This window comes from Natrix helvetica (genome assembly GCF_964273705.1).
Source record: "Natrix helvetica genome assembly, chromosome: 1".
Classification (NCBI taxonomy): domain Eukaryota; kingdom Metazoa; phylum Chordata; class Lepidosauria; order Squamata; family Natricidae; genus Natrix; species Natrix helvetica.
In genome coordinates this window covers 300366433-300382589 of record NC_138548.1, presented here as the reverse complement: position 1 = coordinate 300382589, position 16157 = coordinate 300366433, and positions in this window count along the sequence as shown.

Below are 16157 nucleotides of genomic sequence, written 5' to 3'. Positions count from 1 at the left end.
TTTCCAAGGCACCTGAGGGTAGAACAAGAAGCAATAGGTGGAAACTAATCAAGGAGAGAGGCTAGGGGATTCTGGGAGGTGAGGTCCATCCACTGTAAAGTTGGCAAGTTGAGAAATGCTGGCCTAGATACATTTAGTGAAAGGAATTCCATCATCTCTTTGAGATAACTGGTTCCGCTGTAGAACCGCTTTTCCTCAGTAAAGTTTTGTAATATTCTGGTGGAAACTTCTTGCAGCTTAAACTCTGCTTAATAAAGTAAGCATTCCATATGAACAGAGCAACAAGGCTGCATTTCATAGTATGGCATTGTCTTTTAAATATCCTCCACCTATTTAGTTTACTGCTAGTCTCCATTTGAAAGGAGCCAGTAAAATCTTCCTTAAACTGAAAGCAACCAATAAATTGACACCAACAAATGAGCTCAGTGCCTCCTGACCTCTTTGGGTTACTGTGGGCATACCCTCTGCATATAAATCTTAGTTTCCTCCACTACTAGTCTTTGTTCCCTCCCTGTAGAAAAATACTGGCATAGGTGGGAGGTTACTACTGTGTTTTATGGCTGGCACAGGTGCTGGATTTTGAAAGACTGCTGAGAATGAAATAAATCAGAAAGCTTATATATTTATCTGTTCCCTGGGCTTGTAGCAGTGTGGAGTTCTGAAATCACTAAACCTGTATTCCCCTAAGAGTATAAAAGCAGAATGCAGTTTAAGCCATCTTTCAAAATTCACCACACCTGCAACCTTGCTAAATTTGGGAGCAGATTCATCCTTTCTTGTTTTGCTGTGTGAGTTAAAGCAGGAAGACATAGGTCAAAACTTGTGTTCACATCACTGTCAAGAGTGGCTATGATTCTTTTTATAATTCATATATTATCCCCATAATATAATAACATAATGTTTATCAATATATTTACTGATAAATATATTACAACAATAATTACTTCCTCCCCATGCAAATCAGGCCCAAAATATATAAACTTCTACATCTATTTGCATCCAAGTTGACCACTTGCACATCGTTCTACTACATACTGTAGGAACATCCCCCACACCCCAATTAAAATATTCTTTATTCTTAATATTAAAAAGAGGCAGGATAGAATATTTCCCCTGAAGGAAAAATGGAGAAAAATCTTTAAAAAGGCAGAAAGCAGCCCGTCTTCCTGCCATAGGAAAACAGCCTCAAGCAGAATATATATAACAGGTAACCCAACAACAAAGTTAAACTTTAAAATCTTCTATTAACAATCTAATGTAATTATCTCATAGAAATTCTACAATGGCTTTTGATCAACTCCATCATTATCTCTGATCAGTCCAGGACAAAATATCCTCATTGGTTTAATAATAATAAACTTTTCCTTAAGGTTTTAATTGAGAACTTCTCAACAATTACTTTTGATTCTCCTGAATCATAAACCTCTGTTGTAAATATTTCTGCAGCACCATTGTTCAGAATGTTTCTCTTTAGGCAAAAACACAGCTGCTCTTGTCAGGTTTTGTGTGGTTAAATATAATAAATCCATTCTCCAAAGTTCAGTCCATCACTCATCAATTTCATTATCTCTGAGTTGCTTGTATTCACGCCTTTTCCTGCTTTTTCCATCAAAACTGGGCTCTTTTTCCTTCACATCTGACAGCATCAAATCAATTTCCAGTCCATCAGACTCCAAACTGGGAGTCCAAGATTGGCTAATGGTCATGATTCTTCATAAACTAATGACATTTGGAAAAGGGAAGAGTAAGAAAGCAAGAAGATTTAACCCAGTGTGTCTCAATCTTATCAGCTCCGAGAATTCCCCAGCCAGTTTGCATTATAGATGCATCCTGCATAATCTGGGCAGTAAAACAGAAGCAATAGGAGCAGCAAATATTATGTTGATTTAGATGAATATAATTGGAACATGGCAGTGGTGATAGGCTCTAATTATTTATAATGAGTATGTTATATCTATAGATTTCTTCAGCAGGTGGCAGCACCTGACTGCCTGCTTGGAATCAGAAGCAATGCAGTCAGATCAGGTTATAATTTGATGTGAAAAATAGGCTCATAAACTACACAGAGAAATTAAAAAATATGCCAGAAGAATGCAGTGGGGAATCACTTATGCATGATTGCCCCTCAAAAAATCATAGATGTCCCTTTGAAGGCATTGAGAGTTAAGGAGATTTTACTAATATATTTATAATTTGTTTTTCTTGTGAATAATGCTTCTAGCCTTATTCTAAAAGGCACTATATATATAAATCCCAGTAAGGGTATGGCTAGCTGATGAGAGCTAAATAGCTTGAAATGGATCTATACTAGTCTCCATTTATTTGTTTATCAGCACAAATACAACATTATATATATATAATGGTTAGGCCATTTTGAATTTTTAAAGAAAAACTTTTTAAAGAAAGTTGGGAGGTGGTACATCTCCATTTTTTTAGTCATTAATATAAGAACCTTGCACACTAATATTCTTTTTTAACTCCTAAATGAACAGAATTATTGATATGTGTCACTTTTGTCTATATATATATATTATTTTATCCTCTACATATCTGGATACCTCATGAGGCAAAACCAGTTCTCATTTTTCATGAGAACTAGTTTGAGCAATGTTTGACTTAACCCAACTTTGTCGGTACAATACTGACAAAGCAACATTCTGTACGACTGTTTTTTCTTGGTACTGTGCAAAAAGCAGTATTACATAGAAAGGGTAAATTATCATCATTGTTCAATAGTTACAACATGGCAAAGTACATGAAGGTATAATTTTTCTGTCACTATGAAAAATGGGGGAAAGGGTGAAATGTAAATAAGTGAGATAGAAGTACATTTTGAAATGAAAGCTAAAAATCATGAGCTGTTTGAGAAGGAAAATCATAAGCAAATAAAGTCAACCTGACAGATGATCTTACAGTATTTTTTCTTCTTTTAAAAAAAAAAATCTCTGAAATTTGGTTTTTGGGAATATTGCCATTTAAATAGTTCTCCACCTAACTATTGGATCCATATTTGAATAAACCAGATATGTCCAACCCTCATTACTAGCAGTGCAGGACTGCCACGTGCATTATTATGTGCATTTATAGACATTAACTATGTTATATGCACTTTATATGCAGTCCAAGACAATTCATTTTCACTCTCTCTCTCTCTAGGCCAGGGGTGTCAAACTCACATTGTCACAGGGGTGTCACATGACGTATTGGGAGTTTTTTCCCCTTCACTAAACTGCGTGTGGGCGCAGCCAGCACGTGAGGCATCCGGCCTACGGTTTGACAACCCTGCTCTAGGCCCAGGCAAGCATAAAGATTGCATACGCCTGATATATATTAAGGCATTAATAGCCAAGATGTCACACATAGAGCCTTTGAAAATTAAGAGAAATGAACCTTTATCATAATTACTTTACTTCTTAGAGTAAAATTAATTTAGGATTTTATTATTTGACATATTTAGTTTGAGGACTCTGTAGGAGTTTAGAGAGTTGATGCAATTATCTTCCTTTCCCCAGAAGGTTTGTTTTTCTCTTCAACAGTTGGACTTTTTTATTAGCCTCAGACAACCAATTCAGAGTTGAGTTATGTCTCTTATCTGTATAACTTGGAAATTATTTTCAGGAATGATCAACTGTTGTTGTTTTTTTACTCAATGCTGGTAAAAAATTCTGGATTACAAAAGTCTGAATGACTAGTTGATGGCAGCAAAGAGGTATAGAAAATTCTAAATCTTTGTTAGAACCAGTAGTTCTAATGGAGATGCATGCAGGAATTGGCCTATAATATAGGCCCTATATGATATGCAGATTTTTATATTTTCCTCCATAATAGAAATATTGAAACACTCAAAGCAGTTTGTATGACAGTTCATAAAACATATTCTTTTCTTGTTGGGTATAGAAAGAAAATTGCTGTAAGACAGGTCAAACTGGTTTTTCCGTATACAGAAACAAAATATAAGAGAAAATATTCTACATATAAAATCTCTCAAATTAAATCCCTGGTATTTCTATTTCTATTTTGTTTTTATTTTATTTTTCATTAGCAATATTGCTAAATATGGTTGGGCTGTATAAAGCAATAATCTAATTTCATATAAAGAAGTTTCTTACATCAGAATCAAATTACTCCTGTCTGGGATACAGAGTATTCTGTTAACTTTGAAGAGAGAAATATGATGAATACCAAAAATAATTTTATTGGAACAGGTGCTTTCTTCCTCAAGCCTTAGGCACAGAATTTTGTGGCCTTTCTTACAGCTGAGCTCTTTTCTATGCTACACTTTCACAAAGCATTTCATTGAGTTATACAAGAAGGATATGTATTCATTCATTCATTAATTTTTACAGCTGCCCATCTCAAGCAACCTCTGTGCTTGAATGTATTTTACTGCAAGTGATACGTGCTAAATTCAATAAGTAAATGTATTAGGATTAGATACATTAGATTGAAAAGGAATCTGATTGTCTCTATTACAGCAATATTTTCAAAATATAAGTAACTTTATTATTCCTTTCTGCTATTATTTTAAATTATTTTTAAATTTGTTGGACTCAAGAAAATTCAGTGGTTTTTGAGTAAATTAATCCACCAAAAATTGAAGCTCAGAAGCTTGCTAGACTTAGACCAGCAGTTGGAAAAAGGACATTAGAAATCTCTAGGATTTCTGCCTAGTAATGACATTTGTATTAAAAAAAAAAGATTGCTGGAATTACAGAGAATGAGAACAAAGAATGTCCTCCAATATTTCACTGTGTGTTCAAATCTCTTGTGAAGCTTCAGGGGCATCAGAATCATTGAAAGGGACAGGGCCAAATTAGCTAAACCGGTAAAGCTATTACTAAGAAAACAATGATTTTGCAAAGTCTGGCCATGGTCTGTGCTATTGGTTTCAAGTGTTTGCCTTTCCTCTCTCCCTTCAACCAAGCTGGAACTTTGCACAAGGTCAGAAAAGTTCATAGCCTTCAGGGACACATGGACGCAAATAGCTTGGATGTCAAGATAATATCACATGAACTGATTAGAGGTGGTAGAAGTTCACATGCAGCTCTTCATAACATACCATGCCACTTTTCCTGGTTTTTAGCTATAAACTGTCCACTATAGTAGTTGAACAACTATAATGTGGTCCAACTGCATTAAATGTCCTTGCACAAACATTTATGGTCACACTTTTGATGGCAGGTTTTTTTGCAATCTGTTGTGCCCTTCGGCTCTACTTGGAAACAACTCCAGCCCCTTACTAATATTAAATAAGGGATATATTGTGTTGTTCCATGAAGTGGAGTCATCCAAAAATATTCTTGGATTTGTACAGATTAGATAGTTCTTATAATTGTTGCAGATATATATCAAAGATAAGTGTGAATGCGGGCACAAAGTGAAGCTGTGCTAGCAGCTATTATGTGCTTTTGAGATGGGAATATAATACAGGATACATTGTTTCTTTATACAGTAGTACTTATTTCCATCTCATTACATAAAATGGAGAAATGTATATATCTGCTCATATTGTGATATTAAAGTTTGAGTAAGCTTAAATTAAAATTTTCTTTATTATACGTGATGCTACCTTTAAATAATCCTGTGTGAACCAGCCTGTTTTGATTGGAATTGGAGATCAGATCTAACTACAAATTCAAGTTCAATTTGTAGTTAGAAATTCACAGCCAACATGTTAAATAACTTTGCCCACAGTCTGTAATGAAAAACCATCAAAACTCTTGCATCTGCTTCAATTTTTGGCAGAATGAGACAAACATAGCAAGGTTGGTACTGTAAACTGTTTCAGTGAGGTTCAGTTTCCCAAGTTTCAGTCCAGTAAATTTGAGCGCTATGTCAGAATAAAGTTTTGAAATATTCCCTTTGCACATTTAAATTGGACAGCAGACAAGAGGAACATTCAGCACAGCTATGAAAGAATCATCACAGCAGAAAACAATTGAATTTTCCTCATCTTCTTCGAAATGAATCCAAAATAATCCCCTTTTCTACCTTTTCTCCCTAGTGGCTTGAAAATAATGAGGTTAGATGAATTAGTTGTTCTCTATGTGCGCCTAGAAATGTAATTATATAATGATAGCAGCCAGAATGACTAACACTGGACAAGACCACAGTATATTTCCAAGCCAAGGGAAATGGGGAGAAAATTAAAGGAAACATAATAGGAATAAGGATGTTTGGAATAACTATGAACTTTTAATATAATCTTGTACGCTACAGGAACTCACTTGAAAGGCCTGGCTGTAAATGTGCCTGTTTTACTAATATCTCAAACCAAGTATTTTGCAGCCACTTTGGCAGATAGCTGCAATCCAACAAGGAAAACTTTCCAAATCATTTATTTGACTCCTCCACCCACAAACATATGCTGTTCAATGATTCAGCTAAAGTAAAATACTGAACAACAATCTAAAGTAAAATACTGAACAAAAATCTTGGATTAATTATATTAAATCTGAATTAGTTGTACTGTGTGTGTTTTTAATATTGTAAATTTACAGATCTATTTAGTCTTGCTTACGAAATACAGGGTATCTTATAAGATAGTGCCAGTGCAACATGTTTATATAAATAAAGGGACCTTTGAAGATAATTTCCAAACTGAAGTTAACTTAGAACAGCTTAGCTATTAACTAGGAAATTAATATATTTCCTCTAACTGCCAGTTAGTTTACAGGCACACCAAAAGAATCCAGATTTAGCTTAGGATTAGGTTTGAAAATCAGGATATATCCATAAAAAGCCACATGCAATTTAAAAAAACAGATTGCCTGATTGGAGCAGATGATGAGCTAACAAACTGATCCTTTTTAATTATGGCCCCTTAGGGGTGAAATTCAGCAGATCCTGTAGAACCGGTAGAGGAAATTTTGAGTAGTTTAGAGAACCGGCAAATACCACCTCTGCCTAGCCCCAGAGTGGGGTGGGAATGAGGATTTTGCAGAATCCTTCCCCTGCCACGCCCACAGAACTGGTAGTAAAAAAAATGAATTTCACCACTACCACTTAGGTGTGAATCTCTTTCCATCTTCTATTTAACTGACATTCAATCTGATGCAATGTGTTGGATATACCATTTTGTTTTTGTTTTTACTATAGCTTTCAAGAGTGCAATATGTTTAGGACTTTTAAATGGCTTTTACAGTTCTACATTGAGCATTGAGTTTGTACTTTGTTTCACTATGGTCTGATATTACTTTATATTTCAACTTTATAGTGGTATTAGAACCTATTTATTGAAAGTTGCTTATGGTGTAGTCATGTTATAGCACATAATCATGTTTTTAATTTTTGGTGCATGTATCCTAGGCAAAGGATGACATTTTTTAAGAAAAAAATAATGAAATATATTTAATATTTATGTATATAAATTCTAATTTAATTAAGAAAAGACTTTAACCACATATATGTATACAGACTGTGATGATTAATGCTACACTTTTGTGAAATACATATGTTATTTTGCCACACAGCACCTATTCACAAGAGGAGAAAAACTTGCTTAATAGCTTGTTTCTAAAATATGACTTTGTCTGAAAGACAGAAAAGGACCCCTTAGAGGTAGATACCAAATAATGACACCAAAGTTCCAGAAAGATTTTTGTGCAAGAGGAAAATAAATGAAGCACATGGATTCTTTTAAACGAAATGCTTCAGGGCAGTTTGTGTGTCACTGATCACTGTCAGTGCTGGACTTTAGAAAAAGCAGCATGAATTGAAACAAAGTGTAACAAACATCTTAAGCAACCTCCCTGATTGAATATTTGTCTAGAGTACCAATAACGTTATTAATTTAATTATCAGGTACATGATTCAGAACACAGGATCCTAAATAAGGGAAGCAGTTAATATCGATTGTTGGAAAGATACTGCACCCTGTTCTTACAAAACAATGTTTGGATTTCCAATTACAGCACTCACAAAATGGCTGTCAAGGAAACATGCCAGTTAGAAAGCAAAGGATTAACCAGAATGCCACTTGCCACTCCCTCTAGTCCATTCTTTGCCAGCATATTTATTACTCCACCCTATTTCTGTCCTTTTTCTTGGTGGATGGTAGATATGCTGCCAAACTGAGGGACCCTTGGGACGCAAGAGCATTCTTGGAAATAAAAGTTTACACTAGAGATTCTTGCTTTGTTTTGCAATATGCCACAGAAGCCAGGAATTAGACATTTTGAAAGCTTAGTTGCATTTGAGTCTGTGAGATCCATCATATTCTGGATTTTATTTTACCTTCCAAGTGATGCCCTCTCACTTGTCTGTCTTTGATAACCGCTCACTTGTCTGTCTTTGATAACCTGCGTGTAATAACTTTGAAAATAGCATTCCAGTTTTATACTCAAGCAATGCAACATCTTGTGGCAAGCTGAAAGGACAATAATGGCAATTGCAATGTTCTCCAATCTCATATATCTTGGGTCCTCAATGGTAATCGAGGTTCTATTGGATTTGCCATATATATTTTTATAAAAATTAAATGGGCAGCTAACATGAAACTAATTTCTAGCCCCTTTGCGTACTCCAGAAAAATAGAAAATAAAATTACTAGGAGACTGATGTTTGATGTGTTTGGAAACATGCCATGTTGTCCTTCCCCCTTACCCCCAGTTTGGAGGATGGAGAAACTTTATCAGATTATTTTTATTTTACACAAAGGGGCTCTTTTATTCCAGTTCCTGGATGTCATCATGTATGTATATAAGAGATAGAGATATCAAATAGAGATAGAGACAGATCGATAGGTCTGTCTGTCCAGAAGAAGACATCTAGGAACTGGGGTTAAAGAGCCCGCTTTGTGAAAATTCAAAATCTTGACCCAATTTACATTCCCCCACCCGATTCTTTTCAGAAATTGGCTGAAATAAAAAGCTATAAGAAAGTAATTCCCCACACACATGTGGTACATATATTTAACTAAAACTCTTGTCATGGCTGTTAACTGGACAAAAAAATGCATCATAGGGCAACCATTTTTGAACCAAAGTACCTGAAATGGGCTAACTTACAGAATGTGTCCAAATTCTGGAACCCATGACTTCCAAGGGAATGAATTTGGGGGGGGGATGTGGCTGCTTCAGTGTTATTGGCTGCTGTTGTGCTGCTGGAGCGCTGTTTGGTCACATGATCTTCATATTCAATATCCTGTAACAGTTTCCCGCCAACGTGGCAATCTCTCACATCCTCTCTCACCCAGCAATAGCCCCAGCTAGCCAGCCAGGCAGAAGATTTCTAATGCTTCCTGGCAGATTCCCACAAAAGAAGCTCACTGAAGCTAGTAGAAGCTCCTGCTCCCACTTCTTTTTTGCCCATTCTTGGTCATTCTGTCTCTGATTAGGTAAGGAAATATCGCTGAAATGATGACCCAATGGGGCATGGGTTGTCTAGTTTGTTCTACAAATAGAACTATCCACTATGATATAATAGGGATTTGATGCAATCATGCCTTGTTTGGTGCTAAAGTTTATTATTTAAAAGACACAATGCATTATCTAATCAACTACTGCTCCAGATTTTGTGGCCATTTGAGGCTTAGTGGGTGGTAATGGGAGTATGGCCTTTTTGGTAGCCATACTCATGCAGATTATCTTGAGATTGTTGATATGCTTAAGAGTGTTTTCTTTCCTCTGTTTCTTTACTTTTGGGGCTTAGAAATGCTTGGTCTTTGAAACGTTTCTATATTTTTTCAGTTATTTTCTATATTTTGGAATTAGAATATTAACTACTTCAATTAATTGTACAAGGAAAGATTCAAGGGAAATATATTGTTAGATTGGGTATTGAGGAGGCAGACACAGGCTTATGGCAACAACAGCTCTTTATTGTAACAGAACAACTATATACAATCCAGCAACTGCTTGGTCTGAGAGCAGCCCTTTTATAGGGAGCTGTCAGACCTCTCAACCAATAGGATTGGACCTCTGTTCCCGCCGGAACAGAGGACCTTGGTGGAAACCATGGTAGATAGTTTGAATATCTAACATATATTGCTGGCAGGTAGTACATATCCTGACTGAAAAAGTGGCATATACGGTTTGATAAAAAATACAGAATCTTTGTTTATACAATACCTTCAGAAGAGCACTGTTAGTAGCCATCTTCTCCTAGGAGATAGCACTAAAATGTGTGAGCCATACTGATTGTTTTTTAAAAATAAAAGATATTTGATTTAATATAAGTATTTGATTACTAAAATATTTCATATTTTCAAATATAAAATAGCTTATAACCTACTTTATCTTGTTCGTCTTATTTACTTCCTGCAGTAAGATTTGCATGATTATAAGAAGAAAAGTAAATTATGCCTTCATACACATGGCAAAAGTCCAGATTCAACGTTTTTTTTAAAAACCCAATATGTTCACCTTACCACAAATAAGGAATTAAAAATTAATCTAATATTAGATCCTTCGGGGAGAGGGAGCGGTTTATAAATTTAATAAAATAAATAATAATAATAATAATATATTCTAGAACCTCATTTCAAAATGAAGGGTTTATTTTTTCCATTATGTCAAATGATCAAAGTGAAATGTACTTTATTTTCATGCAAGGTCCTAAAACTGACTTTTCCAAGCCTTTACTAAGCCTTTCCTCCAGACCTTTGTTTCTTTTTTAAATCACTTTCAATCACTTCAGTATTCTCGAACAAATTTCACTGTACGTTTGTGGACACAGATGTGCCCCCTGCTCCCAGTTCAACACCATTTCTCACCTAGGATGAGGAAAATAAAAATAAGCATCTTTGGAATACAATAATGGCATTTCTGCTTATCACTGTGCCTTAATCCGCTGAGGAATGACTACAGAAAGCTATAGATGAAAGTGAAGCCTTGAGCTTTGGTAAATGGAAGACAATAAGCTGCTTGTCTGGACTATTGGTATGTGTTGTTTGCTAATATCTTTCTTCAAGAAAGGGGAGCAAGGAAAAAGATGATTGAGGATATGGGGAACAGAACATGGCAACAAAAAAGAATGTGGTCAACATTTTGGAATTGTTTTAATTCCAATTTTGAGCTTAGGCTATCTCTTCAATGCTGTTTTGTTGATTATCTGTACTTTTTGCACTATAAGATGCTCCAGACCATAAGACGCACCTAGCTTTTGGGGAGAAAAACAAGAAAAATAAAAATCTGCCTCTGCCTCCCAGCAGTTTGCCTCCATGCAGCAAAGAGCAAACAGCCTGGTCAGCCTCAGCACAGCCTGATTTAGCATGAGCAACTGATCGGCGGTTGGATCGGCATCCCAGAATACTGTTGATCATCTGATCTAGGCTGCAGGGATCACCGCTGCCCATTGCTGCCATCACCGCCCATTGCTGCCACTATCTATCACCACCTCCGTGCGCCCCATTTTTGGCCTCTGCACACTTCATTTTCTGCCTCCGCACATCCCATTTTCAGCCCATTCCAGGCAGCAGGAATCCCCATCACTGCCGATCGCCAGTGCCGCCATTCAGCGGCAATAGGCAGCAGTGGCAATCTCTGCTGCTTGGAATGGGCCAAAAACAGTGCACATGGTGGTAAAAAAGGGGGCACATGGAGGACGAAAATGTGGAGTGCAGAGGCGGCGATTGGCAGCGGCGATGAGCTGTGACTGCAGCAATGGGCAGCGGTGATCCCTGCAGCCTGGAACAGCTGATCAGTGGTATTCTGGGATGCCGATCCAACCGCCAATCAGTTGCTCATGCTAAATCAGGCTGTGCTGAGGCTGACCAGGCTGGTGGGTGGGCGGGGATTCAGCAATATTCGCTCTATAAGACGCACAGACATTTCCACTCAGTTTGGGCAGGGGTGTGTGCGCCTTATAGACCGAAAAATACAGTACTTTAGCATAATAAAGTAATAATTACAAATAAACATAACCTATTTCAAATTTTTAATCTCTGCATGAGGCCGATGGCTTCAGAGGCTAGCAACATTGATGATAGAAACCAACATTTTAAAGAAAAAATATATTTAAATTTATAAACAGTAGACAGATTTCTCTATCCATCTTTTATTGGGCTTGTTAAGGAAACATAATAGAGCAACTAGCATATTTGCTCTTTAAAAATCATTCTACTTCCAAGTAATTATGCAACAAACGAGTTAAATCCATTTTCTTTTTTTTTACTTGATATTACAATGAAGAAAGTCACTTGCCCCTGATCAATGAGACCTATAACAAAACACTTCATAAGGAAATCAGTTTTTATACTTCCAGTCATCCATGCCTTTCTTCAGGAAACTTAGTTTCCTTTCACGTAGGTTTCTGTCCCTTCTCTAACAGTCAGCCAGTATTCATGGCCTCCATGCATACACAGCATCAATAAACTTTGCTTGCAGTCTTTTTAAATGAAAAGCTTTTTTCTCCTACCAAAGGATCGTTGTAGTTTCATAACCTTGGAATGCCTGTAATCTTGTTGATATTTCCCTCCCTATGCATAGATTGTGCGCTTTTGGATGGAGAAGCAGCATTTCCACCTGAACGCAAAGAAAGAAAAAGTGAAATAATTAATTCACCTTCCCATATTTATTGTCCTCCAGGTGTTTAGGATTAACTGTCAATGTTTTTCAGCCCAAATTCATGCTTTCTGGGTGTTAGGGGAATTAAAGTATTATGCACCTGAATGGCATTAGAAGCCTGGATTAAGTATTCTGGTTTTCATGCCTCTAGTTGTAAACTATCATCACTATGTTATATAAGTAAACATTATACCTGTTACCTAATACAAGCAAATCACAACATTCATCATTCCCAAGCAGCTACTTTCATGTTGGTAATTATGACATATCACAGTAGAGCCTAGTAATTAAAATATGTCCTCAGTACACTTCTTCATACTCATATAGAAGTTTGACCTAAAAGGAAGAAAGCCATTTTACATTGTCAATGAGTTACCTTGGATTCAAAGTAAGAATCCTTACCCTGCAGGCTTTATACCAGTGACGTGCGGTGAGGTTTATGGCTGGTGAGGCACTGACACAGTGGTGGGTTTCAAATTTTTTTTAGACTTTTGGACTTCAACTCCCACAAATCCACAGCCAGGCACGCTCAGTTCCAATTTAAAGTGACAGCATTTGTTTTCCTTCTTTCTTTTTCTTTTTCTTCTCCCTTCTCCTCCTTCCTCCCTCTCTCCTTCCCTCCCCCCTGTCTCAGACACACACACACACACACACACACAAGTTGGATTGGACTATCTTTCCTGACCTCAGCTCTCGCCTTTTTCCTTTTACATTTTTTTTCTTTTCATGATGACAGTGGTGCCTCCCCTGCCTCACCTGACTGCACGTCACTGCTTTATACTATCCATCTGCTGCTGCCATACCAAGATTTTAGCTATGCTTGCTTAACCTTTGCTTCAGTTTGATGGGCACTTGAAGTAAAATCCTGGAGTGTGACAGAAGAAATGTCAAAACCACCTGCTGGCACAGGCGAAGTATATGAAAAGAACACAACAAGAAAGCTTCCTTGTCAAAAACAGCAAGCTACAACTTAATAGGAGAATCTTTTCACAGTATGAGCCGGATGTGTCGTGCAGCAACCATACTCAACAAAACCATTTTGTAAATAATAAATTGCAGTAGGCCTACATGAACTTTTATGTACTATGCTTTGTTCTCTTGAACATCGGCTGCAGCCATTTCTAGGGAGCAGTAGAAAAGAGTCCACTACCATATCTGTATCTCAAGTAAAGGTGGATTTTATGAAGTTAATCTTTCTCTTGCCTTCTATTTTTCTACTGAATAATTCCAGCATTAATCCTTCCCTCACGTACAAACCCTGTTTCCATGTTTACCGGCAGCTTCTTGAAAACTGGAATCCATAAAGAGTTTTTAGGTACCTTAAAACTAAAACGTTATGATTGTGGCATAAACAAATATGGACTAGAATCTACTTCCTCAAATGCACAAAAATCTTACATCATGTACATTCATATAGTACTTGCATATGCATATGAAGGCCTTGATATATGTTTGTTCTGAATTTTATCACCAATCTACCATATGTCAAGGATCGCAAATGTCATCACAGTACTGTAGTGGCTAAAGTTTTCATTAACATAGCCCAACTTTATTCCCTCTCAAGGCTTCACTTCCACCTTGAAACAGACTATCTCTGATAGATTGTCCCTGATCTGGCAAGGATTTAAGAGATGGTTGGGAAAGCATATTCTTCAGTTGTCCGAGAAATACAGAGGAAACCTGGGGTTTCGGAGAAATCACAGTTGAAGGAAATAGAAGCCGTCTCTGCTCTAAAGAAACTGAAATTCAAAAATAAAAATAATCCAGTTACTGCAACAATACCCTTCTGTAACAATACCCTTCAATCAGCAAGAATGCAGTTTTTGCTTTTGGCTGTCAAGATCAACCTGTTCAATCCAACAGGTTTTTCAGGTGATTTACTAACTATATGATTTTCAACAGAGGTCTAGAATTCACAATATGCTTCTGGAGAGCTCAGCTTCAGCTATTGATTATTAAGCTCTACATCAGTGTTTCTCAAACTTGGCGACTTTAAGTCCTGTGGACTTCAACTCCCAGAATTCCCCAGCCAGCTATGCTGGCTGGGGGATTCTGGGAGTTGAAGTCCACAGGACTTAAAGTCGCCAAGTTTGAGAAACACTGCTCTACATGAATGGAGAAACTAAGAAGAGAAATTGGTATAATTACTGTTATTACAAGAACCTGGTTTCAGGTTCTTTGCTTTTAACTGGTTGTATAATAAAACTACTGAGCTGTCAGCAATTCTAACACAGATAAATAAGGCAACTTGGTCCGGTATAGAGGAGCAATGGACAGTTTGATGACCAAGGAGAGAAGTGTAGAAACAGATTTTTCTATTGCCTCACAACCTCTAAGATGAAAAAAAAAAACTGTGTGTGGAGGGGTGGGAGAGATCTGAAATTGAGGCTGACTGGCCAGCTATTACCAAAGAAGAGGAGGAAGAGGAAGAAGAGGGAAAGAAAGGGTCCCAATCAGCACGATTATAGAGCCAGGAGGGGAAAAGTCCCTTTTGTGTCATATTGTTGGGTCAAAAAGGAACAGGGATTCCTGCTTCTTCCAGACACACACCAATGGGAAGCATTGTAGAATGCAGAACAGGATAGTTGAAAACCTAACTGCTTTTTAGACCAGAGATGACAGTTTTGTCAACCACAAGGAGTCAATCATCTTCAAGGCCACAAAATGTCCATCAAACTAATACAATAGTAGAGTTGGAAGGGACCTTGGAGGTCTTCTAGTCCAACCCCCTGCCTAGGCAGGAAACTCTATACCGTTTCGGACAAATGGCTATCCAACATCTTCTTGAAGACTTCCAGTGTTGGGGCATTCACAACTTCTGGAGACAAGCTGTTCCACTGATTAATTGTTCTAACTGTCAGGAAATTTCTCCTTAGCTCTAGGTTGCTTCTCTCCTTGATTAGTTTCCACCCATTGCTTCTTGTTCTACCCTCAGGTGCCTTGGAGAATAGTTTGACTCCCTCTTCTTTGTGGCAACCCCTGAGATATTGGAACAATGCTATCATGTCTCCCCTAGTCCTTCTTTCTCTTAAACTAAACATACCCAGTTCCTGCAACCGTTCTTCATATGTTTTAGTCTCCAGTCCCCACATCTTTTTTACATCGTGGCGACCAGAACTGAATGCAGTATTCCAAGTGTGGCCTTACCAAGGTATTATAAAGTGGTATTAACACTTCACGTGATCTTGATTCTATCCCTCTGTTGATGCAGCCTAGAACTGTGTTGGCTTTTTTGGCAGCTGCTGCATACTGCTGGCTCATATTTAAATGGTTGTCCACTAGGACTCCAAGATCCCTTTCACAGTTACTACTACTGAGCAAGGTATCATCTATACTGTACCTGTGCATTCCATTTTTATTGCCTAAATGTAGAACCTTACTCTTTTCACCATTGAATTTCATTTTATTAGATAGTGCCCAATGTTCAAGTTTGTCAAGATCCTTCTGAATCTTAAGCCTATCTTCTGGAGTGTTGGCTATTCCTGCCAGCTTGGTGTCATCTGCAAATTTGATGAGTTCCCCATTTATTCCCTCATCCAAACTGTGGAAGGGTAGAAGAAAGAACTTCTATTATTAAATTGTAAGGAGAGATTACATGGTCATGTTGACAGAACACAGCTCAAGTCTTTCAGGGGCTTCAACTTAGCCCTC